General features: G+C 57.1%; 1 protein-coding gene across 2 annotated transcripts in view; it reads right to left on the bottom strand.

Moving 5' to 3' along the window:
• Positions 1-14,346, bottom strand: part of CARNS1 (carnosine synthase 1) — a 144,058-nt gene extending 129,712 nt beyond the window's left edge. For both annotated transcript variants that reach the window (XM_075583785.1, XM_075583784.1), the window contains exon 1: positions 14,124-14,346. The gene's annotated coding sequence lies outside the window, so the exon portion shown is untranslated. The remainder of the gene's footprint in view (positions 1-14,123) is intronic.
• Between the last annotated feature and the right edge of the window lie 1,196 nt (positions 14,347-15,542).

Raw genomic sequence — 15,542 nt, forward strand, 5'->3', positions numbered from 1 at the left:
CCCTTCTCTCCCCCTGTATAACACATAGCCCCCCTTCTCTCCTCCTGTATAACACACAGCCTCCCCCCTTCTCTCCCCCTGTATAACACATAGCCCCCCTTCTCTCCTCCTGTATAACACACAGCCCCCCCCTTCTCTCCTCCTGTATAACACACAGCCCCCCCTTCTCTCCTCCTGTATAACACATAGACCCCCTTCTCTCCTCCTGTATAACACATAGCCCCCCCTTCTCTCCTCCTGTATAACACATAGCCCCCTCTTCTCTCCTCCTGTATAACACATAGCCCCCCCCTTCTCTCCTCCTGTATAACACATAGCCCCCCCCCCTTCTCTCCTCCTGTATAACACACAGCCCCCCCTTCTCTCCTCCTGTATAACACACAGCCCCCCCCCCCCTTCTCTCCTCCTGTAGGTAACACACAGCCCCCCTTCTCTCCTCCTGTATAACACATAGACCCCCTTCTCTCCTCCTGTATAACACATAGCCCCCCCTTCTCTCCTCCTGTATAACACACAGCCCCCCCTTCTCTCCTCCTGTATAACACACAGCCCCCCCCTTCTCTCCTCCTGTAGGTAACACACAGCCCCCCTTCACTCCTCCTGTATAACACATAGACCCCCTTCTCTCCTCCTGTATAACACATAGCCCCCCCTTCTCTCCTCCTGTAGAACACACAGCCCCCCTTCTCTCCTCCTGTATAACACACAGCTCCCCCTTCTCTCCTCCTGTAGAACACACAGCCCCCCATTCTCTCCTCCTGTATAACACACAGCCCCCCCTTCTCTCCTCCTGTATAACACACAGCCCCCATTCTCTCCTCCTGTATAACACACAGCCCCCCCCCTTCTCTCCTCCTGTATAACACACAGCCCCCCCTTCTCTCCTCCTGTATAACACACAGCCCCCCTTCTCTCCTCCTGTATAACACACAGCTCCCCCCTTCTCTCCTCCTGTATAACACACAGCCCCCCCTTCTCTCCTCCTGTATAACACACAGCCCCCCCTTCTCTCCTCCTGTATAACACACAGCCCCCCCTTCTCTCCTCCTGTAGAACACACAGCCCCCCTTCTCTCCTCCTGTATAACACACAGCCCCCCTTCTCTCCTCCTGTATAACACACAGCCCCCCCTTCTCTCCTCCTGTATAACACACAGCCCCCCTTCTCTCCTCCTGTAGGTAACACACAGCCCCTTCTCTCCTCCTGTATAACACACAGCTCCCCTTCTCTCCTCCTGTATAACACACAGCTCCCCCCTTCTCTCCTCCTGTAGAACACACAGCCCCCCCTTCTCTCCTCCTGTATAACACACAGCCCCCCCTTCTCTCCTCCTGTATAACACACAGCTCCCCCCTTCTCTCCTCCTGTAGAACACACAGCCCCCCCCTTCTCTCCTCCTGTATAACACACAGCCCCCCTTCTCTCCTCCTGTATAACACACAGCCCCCCCTTCTCTCCTCCTGTATAACACAAAGCCCCACCTTCTCTCCTCCTGTAGGTAACACACAGCCCCCCTTCTCTCCTCCTGTATAACACACAGCCCCCCCTTCTCTCCTCCTGTATAACACACAGCCCCCCTTCTCTCCTCCTGTATAACACACAGCCCCCTCTTCTCTCCTCCTGTATAACACACAGCCCCCATTCTCTCCCCCTGTATAACACATAGCCCCCCTTCTCTCCTCCTGTATAACACACAGCCCCCCTTCTCTCCTCCTGTATAACACACAGCCCCCCCTTCTCTCCTCCTGTATAACACACAGCCCCCCCTTCTCTCCCACTGTATAACACATAGCCCCCCCTCTTCTCCTCCTGTATAACACACAGCCCCCCTTCTCTCCTCCTGTATAACACACAGCCCCCCCTTCTCTCCTCCTGTATAACACACAGCCCCCCTTCTCTCCCCTGTATAACACATAGCCCCCCCTTCTCTCCTCCTGTATAACATACAGCCCCCCCTTCTCTCCCCCTGTATAACACATAGCCCCCCTTCTCTCCTCCTGTATAACACACAGCCCCCCCTTCTCTCCTCCTGTATAACACACAGCCCCCCCTTCTCTCCTCCTGTATAACACATAGCCCCCCTTCTCTCCTCCTGTATAACACATAGCCCCCCCTTCTCTCCTCCTGTATAACACATAGCCCCCCCTTCTCTCCTCCTGTATAACACATAGCCCCCCCTTCTCTCCTCCTGTATAACACATAGCCCCCCCCTTCTCTCCTCCTGTATAACACACAGCCCCCCCTTCTCTCCTCCTGTATAACACACAGCCCCCCCCCCTTCTCTCCTCCTGTAGGTAACACACAGCCCCCCTTCTCTCCTCCTGTATAACACATAGACCCCCTTCTCTCCTCCTGTATAACACATAGCCCCCCCTTCTCTCCTCCTGTATAACACACAGCCCCCCTTCTCTCCTCCTGTATAACACACAGCCCCCCCCTTCTCTCCTCCTGTAGGTAACACACAGCCCCCCTTCTCTCCTCCTGTATAACACATAGACCCCCTTCTCTCCTCCTGTATAACACATAGCCCCCCCTTCTCTCCTCCTGTAGAACACATAGCCCCCCCTTCTCTCCTCCTGTATAACACACAGCTCCCCCTTCTCTCCTCCTGTAGAACACACAGCCCCCCCATTCTCTCCTCCTGTATAACACACAGCCCCCCTTCACTCCTCCTGTATAACACACAGCCCCCCTTCTCTCCTCCTGTATAACACACAGCCCCCCCTTCTCTCCTCCTGTATAACACACAGCCCCCCCTTCTCTCCTCCTGTAGAACACACAGCCCCCCTTCTCTCCTCCTGTAGAACACACAGCCCCCCCTTCTCTCCTCCTGTATAACACACAGCCCCCCCTTCTCTCCTCCTGTATAACACACAGCTCCCCCTTCTCTCCTCCTGTATAACACACAGCCCCCCCTTCTCTCCTCCTGTATAACACACAGCCCCCCCTTCTCTCCTCCTGTATAACACACAGCCCCCCCTTCTCTCCTCCTGTATAACACACAGCCCCCCTTCTCTCCTCCTGTATAACACACAGCCCCCCTTCTCTCCTCCTGTATAACACACAGTCCCCCCTTCTCTCCTCCTGTATAACACACAGCCCCCCTTCTCTCCTCCTGTAGGTAACACACAGCCCCCTTCTCTCCTCCTGTATAACACACAGCCCCCCCTTCTCTCCTCCTGTATAACACACAGCCCCCCCTTCTCTCCTCCTGTATAACACACAGCTCCCCCATTCTCTCCTCCTGTAGAACACACAGCCCCCCCTTCTCTCCTCCTGTATAACACACAGCCCCCTTCTCTCCTCCTGTATAACACACAGCCCCCCCTTCTCTCCTCCTGTATAACACAAAGCCCCACCTTCTCTCCTCCTGTAGGTAACACACAGCCCCCCTTCTCTCCTCCTGTATAACACAAAGCCCCCCCTTCTCTCCTCCTGTATAACACACAGCCCCCCTTCTCTCCTCCTGTATAACACACAGCCCCCCCTTCTCTCCTCCTGTATAACACACAGCCCCCCTTCTCTCCCCCTGTATAACACATAGCCCCCCCTTCTCTCCTCCTGTATAACACACAGCCCCCCTTCTCTCCTCCTGTATAACACACAGCCCCCCCTTCTCTCCTCCTGTATAACACACAGCCCCCCTTCTCTCCCCCTGTATAACACATAGCCCCCCTTCTCTCCTCCTGTATAACACACAGCCCCCTTCTCTCCTCCTGTATACACACAGCCCCCCCTTCTCTCCTCCTGTATAACACACAGCCCCCCTTCTCTCCCCCTGTATAACACATAGCCCCCCCTTCTCTCCTCCTGTATAACACACAGCCCCCCCTTCTCTCCCCTGTATAACACATAGCCCCCCTTCTCTCCTCCTGTATAACACACACCCCCCACCACCCCCTCCCAAACCCCCCACCCACCACCCCCCCCAACCCCCCCCCCCCCCCCAAACCACCCACACCCCCCCCCCCCTCACCCACCCCGCAACCACCCAGCCCCCCTCTCACCCCTTACAACACACAGCCCCCCCCCTCTCTCCACCCTATAACACACAGCCCCCCCCCCTCCCTAACCTGCAACCCCCCCCCCACAGAAACACAACCCCCCCACCCCCCCTCCAACACCCCCCCTCCCCCCCAAGCCCCCCCCCCTCCCCAGAAACACACAGCCCCCCCCCCCCAAAAACACACAGCCCCCCCTTCTCTCCTCCTGTATAACACACAGCCCCCCTTCTCTCCTCCTGTATAACACATAGCCCCCCTTCTCTCCTCCTGTATAACACATAGCCCCCCCCTTCTCTCCTCCTGTATAACACATAGCCCCCCCTTCTCTCCTCCTGTATAACACATAGCCCCCCCCTTCTCTCCTCCTGTATAACACATAGCCCCCCCTTCTCTCCTCCTGTATAACACACAGCCCCCCCTTCTCTCCTCCTGTATAACACACAGCCCCCCCCTTCTCTCCTCCTGTAGGTAACACACAGCCCCCCTTCTCTCCTCCTGTATAACACATAGACCCCCCCTTCTCTCCTCCTGTATAACACATAGCCCCCCCTTCTCTCCTCCTGTATAACACACAGCCCCCCCTTCTCTCCTCCTGTATAACACACAGCCCCCCCCCCTTCTCTCCTCCTGTATAACACATAGCCCCCCCTTCTCTCCTCCTGTATAACACACAGCCCCCCCTTCTCTCCTCCTGTATAACACACAGCCCCCCCCTTCTCTCCTCCTGTAGGTAACACACAGCCCCCCTTCTCTCCTCCTGTATAACACATAGACCCCCTTCTCTCCTCCTGTATAACACATAGCCCCCCCTTCTCTCCTCCTGTAGAACACACAGCCCCCCCTTCTCTCCTCCTGTATAACACACAGCTCCCCTTCTCTCCTCCTGTAGAACACACAGCCCCCCCTTCTCTCCTCCTGTATAACACACAGCCCCCCCTTCTCTCCTCCTGTATAACACACAGCCCCCCTTCTCTCCTCCTGTAGAACACACAGCCCCCCCTTCTCTCCTCCTGTATAACACACAGCCCCCCCTTCTCTCCTCCTGTATAACACACAGCCCCCCCTTCTCTCCTCCTGTAGAACACACAGCCCCCCCTTCTCTCCTCCTGTAGAACACCCAGCCCCCCCTTCTCTCCTCCTGTATAACACACAGCCCCCCCCTTCTCTCCTCCTGTATAACACACAGCCCCCCCTTCTCTCCTCCTGTAGGTAACACACAGCCCCCCTTCTCTCCTCCTGTATAACACACAGCCCCCCCTTCTCTCCTCCTGTAGAACACACAGCCCCCCCTTCTCTCCTCCTGTATAACACACAGCCCCCCCCTTCTCTCCTCCTGTATAACACACAGCCCCCCCTTCTCTCCTCCTGTAGAACACACAGCCCCCCCTTCTCTCCTCCTGTATAACACACAGCCCCCCCCCTTCTCTCCTCCTGTATAACACACAGCCCCCCCCTTCTCTCCTCCTGTAGGTAACACACAGCCCCCCCTTCTCTCCTCCTGTAGGTAACACACAGCCCCCCCTTCTCTCCTCCTGTATAACACACAGCCCCCCCTTCTCTCCTCCTGTAGAACACACAGCCCCCCCTTCTCTCCTCCTGTATAACACACAGCCCCCCCCTTCTCTCCTCCTGTATAACACACAGCCCCCCCCTTCTCTCCTCCTGTAGAACACACAGCCCCCCCTTCTCTCCTCCTGTATAACACACAGCCCCCCCCCTTCTCTCCTCCTGTAGGTAACACACAGCCCCCCCCTTCTCTCCTCCTGTAGGTAACACACAGCCCCCCCTTCTCTCCTCCTGTATAACACACAGCCCCCCCTTCTCTCCTCCTGTAGAACACACAGCCCCCCCTTCTCTCCTCCTGTAGGTAACACACAGCCCCCCCCTTCTCTCCTCCTGTAGGTAACACACAGCCCCCCCTTCTCTCCTCCTGTATAACACACAGCCCCCCCTTCTCTCCTCCTGTAGAACACACAGCCCCCCCTTCTCTCCTCCTGTATAACACACAGCCCCCCCCTTCTCTCCTCCTGTATAACACACAGCCCCCCCCTTCTCTCCTCCTGTAGAACACACAGCCCCCCCTTCTCTCCTCCTGTATAACACACAGCCCCCCCCTTCTCTCCTCCTGTATAACACACAGCCCCCCCTTCTCTCCTCCTGTAGAACACACAGCCCCCCCCTTCTCTCCTCCTGTATAACACACAGCCCCCCCCTTCTCTCCTCCTGTAGGTAACACACAGCCCCCCTTCTCTCCTCCTGTAGGTAACACACAGCCCCCCCTTCTCTCCTCCTGTATAACACACAGCCCCCCCTTCTCTCCTCCTGTATAACACAGACTTTGTGAACTTAACTCTCCTTTGTGACCTTGTGCAATCCCAGCACTGACCCTCAACATGTCTCCTGCCCTAAAGTACCCTCTGCTATTCTTGTGTTACCCCCCATAGCCTGGTCCCTGCAGCTCCCCCTTCTCTCCTCCTGTATAACACACAGCCCCCCCTTCTCTCCCCCTGTATAACACATAGCCCCCCTTCTCTCCTCCTGTATAACACACAGCCCCCCTTCTCTCCTCCTGTATAACACACAGCCCCCTTCTCTCCTCCTGTATAAACACACAGCCCCCCTTCTCTCCCCCTGTATAACACATAGCCCCCCCTTCTCTCCTCCTTTATAACACACAGCCCCCCCTTCTCTCCCCCTGTATAACACATAGCCCCCCCTTCTCTCCTCCTGTATAACACACAGCCCTCCCCTTCTCTCCCCTGTATAACACATAGCCCCCCTTCTCTCCTCCTGTATAACACACAGCCCCCCCTTCTCTCCTTCTGTATAACACACAGCCCCCCTTCTCTCCTCCTGTATAACACATAGCCCCCCTTCTCTCCTCCTGTATAACACATAGACCCCCTTCTCTCCTCCTGTATAACACACAGCCCCCCCCCTTCTCTCCTCCTTTATAACACACAGCCCCCCCCTTCTCTCCTCCTGTATAACACATAGCCCCCCCTTCTCTCCTCCTGTATAACACACAGCCCCCCGTCTCTCCTCCTGTATAACACATAGCCCCCCCCTTCTCTCCTCCTGTATAACACATAGCCCCCCCTTCTCTCCTCCTGTATAACACATAGACCCCCTTCTCTCCTCCTGTATAACACACAGCCCCCCCTTCTCTCCTCCTGTATAACACATAGACCCCCTTCTCTCCTCCTGTATAACACACAGCCCCCCCCTTCTGTCCTCCTGTATAACACATAGCCCCCCCCCTTCTCTCCTCCTGTATAACACATAGCCCCCCCCCTTCTCTCCTCCTGTATAACACACAGCCCCCCCTTCTCTCCTCCTGTATAACACATAGCCCCCCCTTCTCTCCTCCTGTATAACACATAGCCCCCCCTTCTCTCCTCCTGTATAACACATAGACCCCCTTCTCTCCTCCTGTATAACACACAGCCCCCCCTTCTCTCCTCCTGTATAACACATAGCCCCCCTTCTCTCCTCCTATATAACACATAGACCCCCTTCTCTCCTCCTGTATAACACACAGCCCCCCCTTCTCTCCTCCTGTATAACACACAGCCCCCCCCTTCTCTCCTCCTGTATAACACATAGCGCCCCCTTCTCCCCTCCTGTATAACACACAGCCCCCCCCTTCTCTCCTCCTGTATAACACACAGCCCCCCCTTCTCTCCTCCTGTATAACACATAGCCCCCCCCTCTCTCCTCCTGTATAACACATAGACCCCCTTCTCTCCTCCTGTATAACACATAGCCCCCCCTTCTCTCTTCCTGTATAACACATAGACCCCCTTCTCTCCTCCTGTATAACACATAGCCCCCCCTTCTCTCCTCCTGTATAACACATAGCCCCCCCTTCTCTTCTCCTGTATAACACATAGCCCCCCCTTCTCTCCTCCTGTATAACACATAGCCCCCCCTTCTCTCCTCCTGTATAACACACAGCCCCCCCCCCTTCTCTCCTCCTGTATAACACATAGCCCCCCCTTCTCTCCTCCTGTATAACACATAGCCCCCCCTTCTCTCCTCCTGTATAACACATAGCCCCCCCCTTCTCTCCTCCTGTATAACACACAGCCCCCCCCTTCTCTCCTCCTGTATAACACATAGCCCCCCCTTCTCTCCTCCTGTATAACACACAGCCCCCCTTCTCTCCTCCTGTATAACACATAGCCCCCCCTTCTCTCCTCCTGTATAACACATAGCCCCCCCTTCTCTCCTCCTGTATAACACATAGCCCCCCCTTCTCTCCTCCTGTATAACACACAGCCCCCCCCTTCTCTCCTCCTGTATAACACATAGCCCCCCCTTCTCTCCTCCTGTATAACACACAGCCCCCCTTCTCTCCTCCTGTATAACACATAGCCCCCCCTTCTCTCCTCCTGTATAACACATAGCCCCCCCTTCTCTCCTCCTGTATAACACATAGCCCCCCCTTCTCTCCTCCTGTATAACACATAGCCCCCCCTTCTCTCCTCCTGTATAACACATAGCCCCCCCTTCTCTCCTCCTGTATAACACACAGCCCCCCTTCTCTCCTCCTGTATAACACATAGCCCCCCCTTCTCTCCTCCTGTATAACACATAGCCCCCCCTTCTCTCCTCCTGTATAACACATAGCCCCCCTTCTCTCCTCCTGTATAACACACAGCCCCCCTTCTCTCCTCCTGTATAACACATAGCCCGGTCCCTGAGGAATGAGGGGCAGAAAGCCAAATTTCCACTGGATAAAATCCAGCTTTGCAGATAACATTTTAAATCGTTAAAGAGAGTCAGGGAGAGAAAGAGAGAGTCAGGGAGAGAAAGAGAGAGGCAGGGAGAGAAAGAGAGAGGCAGGGAGAGAAAGAGAGAGGCAGGGAGAGAAAGAGAGAGGCAGGGAGAGAAAGAGAGAGGCAGGGAGAGAAAGAGAGAGTCAGGGAGAGAAAGAGAGAGGCAGGGAGAGAAAGAGAGAGGCAGGAAGAGAAAGAGAGAGGCAGGGAGTGAAAGAGAGAGGCAGGGAGAGAAAGAGAGAGGCAGGGAGAGAAAGAGAGAGGCAGGGAGTGAAAGAGAGAGGCAGGGAGAGAAAGAGAGAGGCAGGGAGAGAAAGAGAGAGGCAGGGAGTGAAAGAGAGAGGCAGGGAGAGAAAGGGAGAGGCAGGGAGAGAAAGAGAGAGGCAGGGAGAGAAAGAGAGAGGCAGGGAGAGAAAGAGAGAGGCAGGGAGAGAAAGAGAGAGTCAGGGAGAGAAAGAGAGAGGCAGGGAGAGAAAGAGAGAGGCAGGGAGAGAAAGAGAGAGGCAGGGAGAGAAAGAGAGAGGCAGGGAGAGAAAGAGAGAGGCAGGGAGAGAAAGAGAGAGTCAGGGAGAGAAAGAGAGAGGCAGGGAGAGAAAGAGAGAGTCAGGGAGTGAAAGAGAGAGGCAGGGAGAGAAAGAGAGAGGCAGGGAGAGAAGAGAGAGGCAGGGAGAGAAAGAGAGAGGCAGGAAGAGAAAGAGAGAGGCAGGGAGTGAAAGAGAGAGGCAGGGAGAGAAAGAGAGAGGCAGGGAGAGAAAGAGAGAGGCAGGGAGAGAAAGAGAGAGGCAGGGAGAGAAAGAGAGAGTCAGGGAGAGAAAGAGAGAGGCAGGGAGAGAAAGAGAGAGGCAGGAAGAGAAAGAGAGAGGCAGGGAGTGAAAGAGAGAGGCAGGGAGAGAAAGAGAGAGGCAGGGAGAGAAAGAGAGAGGCAGGGAGTGAAAGAGAGAGGCAGGGAGAGAAAGAGAGAGGCAGGGAGAGAAAGAGAGAGGCAGGGAGTGAAAGAGAGAGGCAGGGAGAGAAAGAGAGAGGCAGGGAGAGAAAGAGAGAGGCAGGGAGAGAAAGAGAGAGGCAGGGAGAGAAAGAGAGAGGCAGGGAGAGAAAGAGAGAGTCAGGGAGAGAAAGAGAGAGGCAGGGAGAGAAAGAGAGAGGCAGGGAGAGAAAGAGAGAGGCAGGGAGTGAAAGAGAGAGGCAGGGAGAGAAAGAGAGAGGCAGGGAGAGAAAGAGAGAGGCAGGGAGAGAAAGAGAGAGGCAGGGAGAGAAAGAGAGAGTCAGGGAGAGAAAGAGAGAGGCAGGGAGAGAAAGAGAGAGGCAGGAAGAGAAAGAGAGAGGCAGGGAGTGAAAGAGAGAGGCAGGGAGAGAAAGAGAGAGGCAGGGAGAGAAAGAGAGAGGCAGGGAGTGAAAGAGAGAGGCAGGGAGAGAAAGAGAGAGGCAGGGAGAGAAAGAGAGAGGCAGGGAGTGAAAGAGAGAGGCAGGGAGAGAAAGAGAGAGGCAGGGAGAGAAAGAGAGAGGCAGGGAGAGAAAGAGAGAGGCAGGGAGAGAAAGAGAGAGGCAGGGAGAGAAAGAGAGAGTCAGGGAGAGAAAGAGAGAGGCAGGGAGAGAAAGAGAGAGTCAGGGAGTGAAAGAGAGAGGCAGGGAGAGAAAGAGAGAGGCAGGGAGAGAAAGAGAGAGGCAGGGAGAGAAAGAGAGAGTCAGGGAGAGAAAGAGAGAGACAGGGAGAAAAAGAGAGAGACAGGGAGAGAAAGAGAGAGTCAGGGAGAGAAAGAGAGAGTCAGGGAGAGAAAGAGAGAGTCAGGGAGAGAAAGAGAGAGTCAGGGAGAGAAAGAGAGAGTCAGGGAGAGAAAGAGAGAGGCAGGGAGTGAAAGAGAGAGGCAGGGAGTGAAAGAGAGAGGCAGGGAGAGAAAGAGAGAGGCAGGGAGGGAGAGGCAGAGAGAGAGGGGGAGGCAGGCAGGGAGAGAGGCAGGGAAAGGAAGAGGAAAAGGGAGAGAGAGGCAGGGAGAGAGAGAGATTGAGGCAGGGGGAGAGCAGAGAGGCAGGGGGGAGAGAGCAGAGAGGCAGGGGGAAAGAGGCAGGGGGAGATAGAGGCAGGGGGAGAGAGAGAGAGAGGCAGGGGGGAGAGAGAGAGGCAGGGAGGAGAGAGAGAGGCAGGGGGAGAGAAAGAGAGAGGCAGGGAGAGAAAGAGAGAGGCAGGGAAAGAAAGAGAGAGGCAGGGAGAGAAAGAGGGAGGCAGGGAGTGAAAGAGAGAGGCAGGGAGAGAAAGGCAAGGAGAGGCAGGGAAAGGGAGAGGCAGGGAGAGAAAGGCAGGGAGAGAAAGAGAGAGGCAGGGAGAGAAAGAGAGAGGCAGGGAGGGAGAGGCAGAGAGAGAGGGGGAGGCAGGCAGGGAGAGAGGCAGGGAAAGGAAGAGGAAAAGGGAGAGAGAGGCAGGGAGAGAGAGAGATTGAGGCAGGGGGAGAGCAGAGAGGCAGGGGGGGAGAGAGCAGAGAGGCAGGGGGAAAGAGGCAGGGGGAGAGAGAGGCAGGGGGGGAGAGAGAGAGGCAGGGGGAGAGAGAGAGAGGCAGGGGGAGAGAGAGAGAGAGAGAGGCAGGGGGAGAGAGAGAGAGAGAGAGAGAGAGAGAGAGAGAGAGAGAGAGGCAGGGGGAGAGAGAGAGGGGGAGAGAGAGAGGGGCAAGGGGGAGAGAGAGAGGGGCAAGGGGAGAGAGAGGGGGGGCAGGGGGAGAGAGAGGGGCAGGGGGAGAGAGAGGGGCAGGGGGAGAGAGAGGGGCAGGAGGAGAGAGAGGGGCAGAGAGGCAGGGGGAGAGAGAGGGGCAGGGGGAGAGAGAGGGGCAGAGAGGCAGGGGGAGAGAGAGGCAGGGGGGAGAGAGAGAGACAGGGGGAGAGAGAGAGACAGGGGGAGAGAGAGGGGGCAGGGGGGGGAGAGAGAGAGAGAGAGAGAGAGAGAGAGAGAGAGAGAGAGAGAGAGAGAGAGAGAGAGAGAGAGAGAGAGAGAGAGAGGGGGGGAGGGAGGGAGGGAGGGAGAGAGAGAGAGAGAGAGAGAGAGAGAGAGAGAGAGAGAGAGAGAGAGAGAGAGAGAGAGAGAGAGAGAGAGAGAGAGAGAGAGAGAGAGAGAGAGAGAGAGAGAGAGAGAGAGAGAGAGAGAGAGAGAGAGAGAGGCAGAGAGAGAGAGAGGCAGAGAGAGAGGCAGGCAGGGGGAGAGAGCGAGGCAATGGGAGAGAGAGAGAGAGAGCAAAGAGGCAGGAGGAGACAGAGGCAGGGGGAGAGAGAGAGGGGCAGAGAGGCAGGGAGAGAGAGGGGCAGAGAGGCAGGGGGAGAGAGAGAGAGAGGCAGGGGGTGAGGGGCAGGGGGATAGGGGCAGGGGGAGAGGGGCAGGGGGAGAGGGGCAGGGGGAGAGGGGCAGGGGGAGAGAGGCAAGGAGAGAAAGGGAAGCAGGTGGGAGAGAGCAGAGAGGCAGGAGGAGAGAGCAGAGGCAGGAGGAGAGAGAGCAGAGAGGCAGGAGGAGAGAGAGCAGGGGAGAGAGGGACAGAGAGGCAGGGGGAGAGGGACAGAGAGGCAGGGGGAGAGGGGCAGAGGGAGAGAGGGGCAGACAGGGAGAGAGGGGCAGAGAGGGAGAGAGGGGCAGAGAGGGAGAGAGAGGCAGGGGAAGAGGGGCAGGGGAAGAGAGGCAGGGGGAGAGATGCAGGGGAGAGAGGGGCAGAAAGGCAGGGGGAGAGAGGGGCAGAGAGGCAGGGGGAGAGAGGGGCAGAGAGGCAGGGGGAGAGATGGGCAGAGAGGAAGTGGGAGAGAGGCAGGGGGAGAGAGGGGCAGAGAGGCAGTTGGAGAGAGGCAGTGGGAGAGAGGCAGTGGGAGAGAGGCAGGGGGAGAGAGTGGCAGAGAGGGAGAGAAGGGCAGAGAGGGAGAGAGGGGCAGAGAGGCAGGGGGAGAGACGGGCAGAGAGGCAGGGGAGAGAGAGAGAGCAGAGAGGCAGCGGGAGAGAGAGGCAGGGGGAGAGGGGCAGAGAGGCAGGGGGAGAGGGGCAGAGAGGCAGGGGGAGAGAGGGGCAGAGAGGCAGGAGGAGAGAGGGGCAGAGAGGCAGGTGGAGAGAGGAGCAGGGAGGCAGGGGGAGAGAGGCAGGGGAGAGGCAGGGGGGAGAGAGGGGCAGAGAGGCAGGGGGGAGAGAGGGGCAGAGAGGCAGGGGGAGAGAGGGGCAGAGAGGCAGGGGGGAGATGGGCAGAGAGGAAGTGGGAGAGAGGCAGGGGGAGAGAGGGGCAGAGAGGCAGTGGGAGAGAGGCAGTGGGAGAGAGGCAGGGGGGAGAGATGGGCAGAGAGGAAGTGGGAGAGAGGCAGGGGGAGAGAGGGGCAGAGAGGCAGGGGGAGAGAGTGGCAGAGAGGGAGAGAAGGGCAGAGAGGGAGAGAGGGGCAGAGAGGCAGGGGGAGAGACGGGCAGAGAGGCAGGGGGAGAGAGAGAGAGCAGAGAGGCAGCGGGGAGAGAGAGGCAGGGGGAGAGGGGCAGAGAGGCAGGGGGAGAGGGGCAGAGAGGCAGGGGGAGAGAGGCAGGGGGAGAGAGGGGCAGAGAGGCAGAGAGGCAGGGGGAGAGAGGCAGGGGAGAGGCAGGGGGAGAGAGGGGCAGAGAGGCAGGGGGAGAGAGGGGCAGAGAGGCAGGTGGAGAGAGGAGCAGGGAGGCAGGGGGAGAGAGGCAGGGGAGAGGCAGGGGGAGAGAGGGGCAGAGAGGCAGGGGAGAGGCAGGGGGAGAGAGGGGCAGAGAGGCAGGGGGAGAGAGGCAGAGAGGCAGGGGGAGAGAGGCAGGGGAGAGGCAGGGGGAGAGAGGGGCAGAGAGGCAGGGGGAGAGAGGCAGAGAGGCAGGGGGAGAGAGGCAGGGAGAGGCAGGGGGAGAGAGGGGCAGAGAGGCATGGGGAGAGAGGCAGAGAGGCAGGGAGAGGCAGGGGGAGAGAGGAGCAGAGAGGCAGGGGGAGAGAGGCAGGGGAGAGGCAGGGGGAGAGAGGGGTAGAGAGGCAGGGGGAGAGAGGGGCAGAGAGGCAGGGGGAGAGAGGGGCAGAGAGGCAGGGGAGAGAGGGGCAGAGAGGCAGGGGAGAGAGGGGCAGAGAGGCAGGGGAGAGAGGGGCAGAGAGGCAGGGGGAGAGAGGGGCAGAGAGGCAGGGGAGAGAGGGGCAGAGAGGCAGGGGAGAGAGGGGCAGAGAGGCAGGGGGAGAGAGGGGCAGAGAGTGAGGCGTTTATAGGCTGACAATGAGAGGACAGAAGTGTCGTGCCTGTGACACTTGGTCAGTGAGCACTCACTCTATCTTCCTGTCCAGTCGCCCCGCACAGGTGTGGGGAGTCTCGCTCGTCCCCTCTAAGAATAGAAATAAGTTCTCACCTGTAAGAGTCCGTGCGGAGAGTGACAGGTAAAGGGAGAGACAGCAAGAGCGAGACAGCAAGAGCGAGACAGCAAGCGCAAGCTCCTCGGATTAGAGCGTCTCTAAGTCCTGCTCCCCATCCCCCTGCCCGGCTTTACTTGAGCTGCTCCCAGCTGTCACTCAGCCAGGACCATATCAGTGGGAGAGACACACAGCAGTGACCATCAATCACCCTGGTCCTGTCCTGAGCAGGCAGCTATTATATACACACACACCCTCTGCTATTCCTGTACTGGGGGCAGGCAGCTACTATACACACACACACCCTCTGCTATTCCTGTACTGGGGGCAGGCAGCTACTATATACACACACCCCTCTGCTATTCCTGTACTGGGGGCAGGCAGCTACTATACACACACACACCCTCTGCTATTCCTGTACTGGGGGCAGGCAGCTACTATATACACACACACCTCTGCTATTCCTGTACTGAGGGCAGGCAGCTACTATACACACACACACACCTCTGCCATTCCTGTACTGCGCAGGCAGCTACTATATACACACACACCCTCTGCTATTCCTGTACTGGGGGCAGGCAGCTATTATATACACACACCCCCTCTGCTATTCCTGTACTGGGGGCAGGCAGCTATTATATACACACACACCCTCTGCTATTCCTGTACTGGGGGCAGGCAGCTACTATATACACACACCCTCTGCTATTCCTGTACTGGGGGCAGGCAGCTACTATATACACACACCATCTCTGCTATTCCTGTACTGAGCAGGCAGCTACTATATACACACACACCCTCTGCTATTCCTGTACTGCGCAGGCAGCTACTATATACACACACACCCTCTCTGCTATTCCTGTACTGAGCAGGCAGCTATTATATACACACACTTCCTCTGCTATTCCTGTACTGAGCAGGCAGCTACTATATACACACACACCCTCTGCTATTCCTGTACTGGGGGCAGGCAGCTATTATATACACACACACCCCTCTGCTATTCCTGTACTGGGGGCAGGCAGCTACTATATACACACACCCTCTCTGCTATTCCTGTACTGGGGGCAGGCAGCTACTATATACACACACTTCCTCTGCTATTCCTGTACTGAGCAGGCAGCTACTATACACACACACACCCTCTGCTATTCCTGTACTGGGGGCAGGCAGCTACTATATACACACACACCTCTGCTATTCCTGTACTGAGGGCAGGCAGCTACTATACACACACACACACCTCTGCCATTCCTGTACTGCGCAGGCAGCTACTATATACACACACACCCTCTGCTATTCCTGTACTGGGGGCAGGCAGCTATTATATACACACACCCCTCTGCTATTCCTGTACTGGGGGCAGGCAGCTATTATATACACACACACCCTCTGCTATTCCTGTACTGGGGGCAGGC

This window comes from Ascaphus truei, unplaced genomic scaffold (genome assembly GCF_040206685.1).
Source record: "Ascaphus truei isolate aAscTru1 unplaced genomic scaffold, aAscTru1.hap1 HAP1_SCAFFOLD_375, whole genome shotgun sequence".
Lineage (NCBI taxonomy): Eukaryota > Metazoa > Chordata > Amphibia > Anura > Ascaphidae > Ascaphus > Ascaphus truei.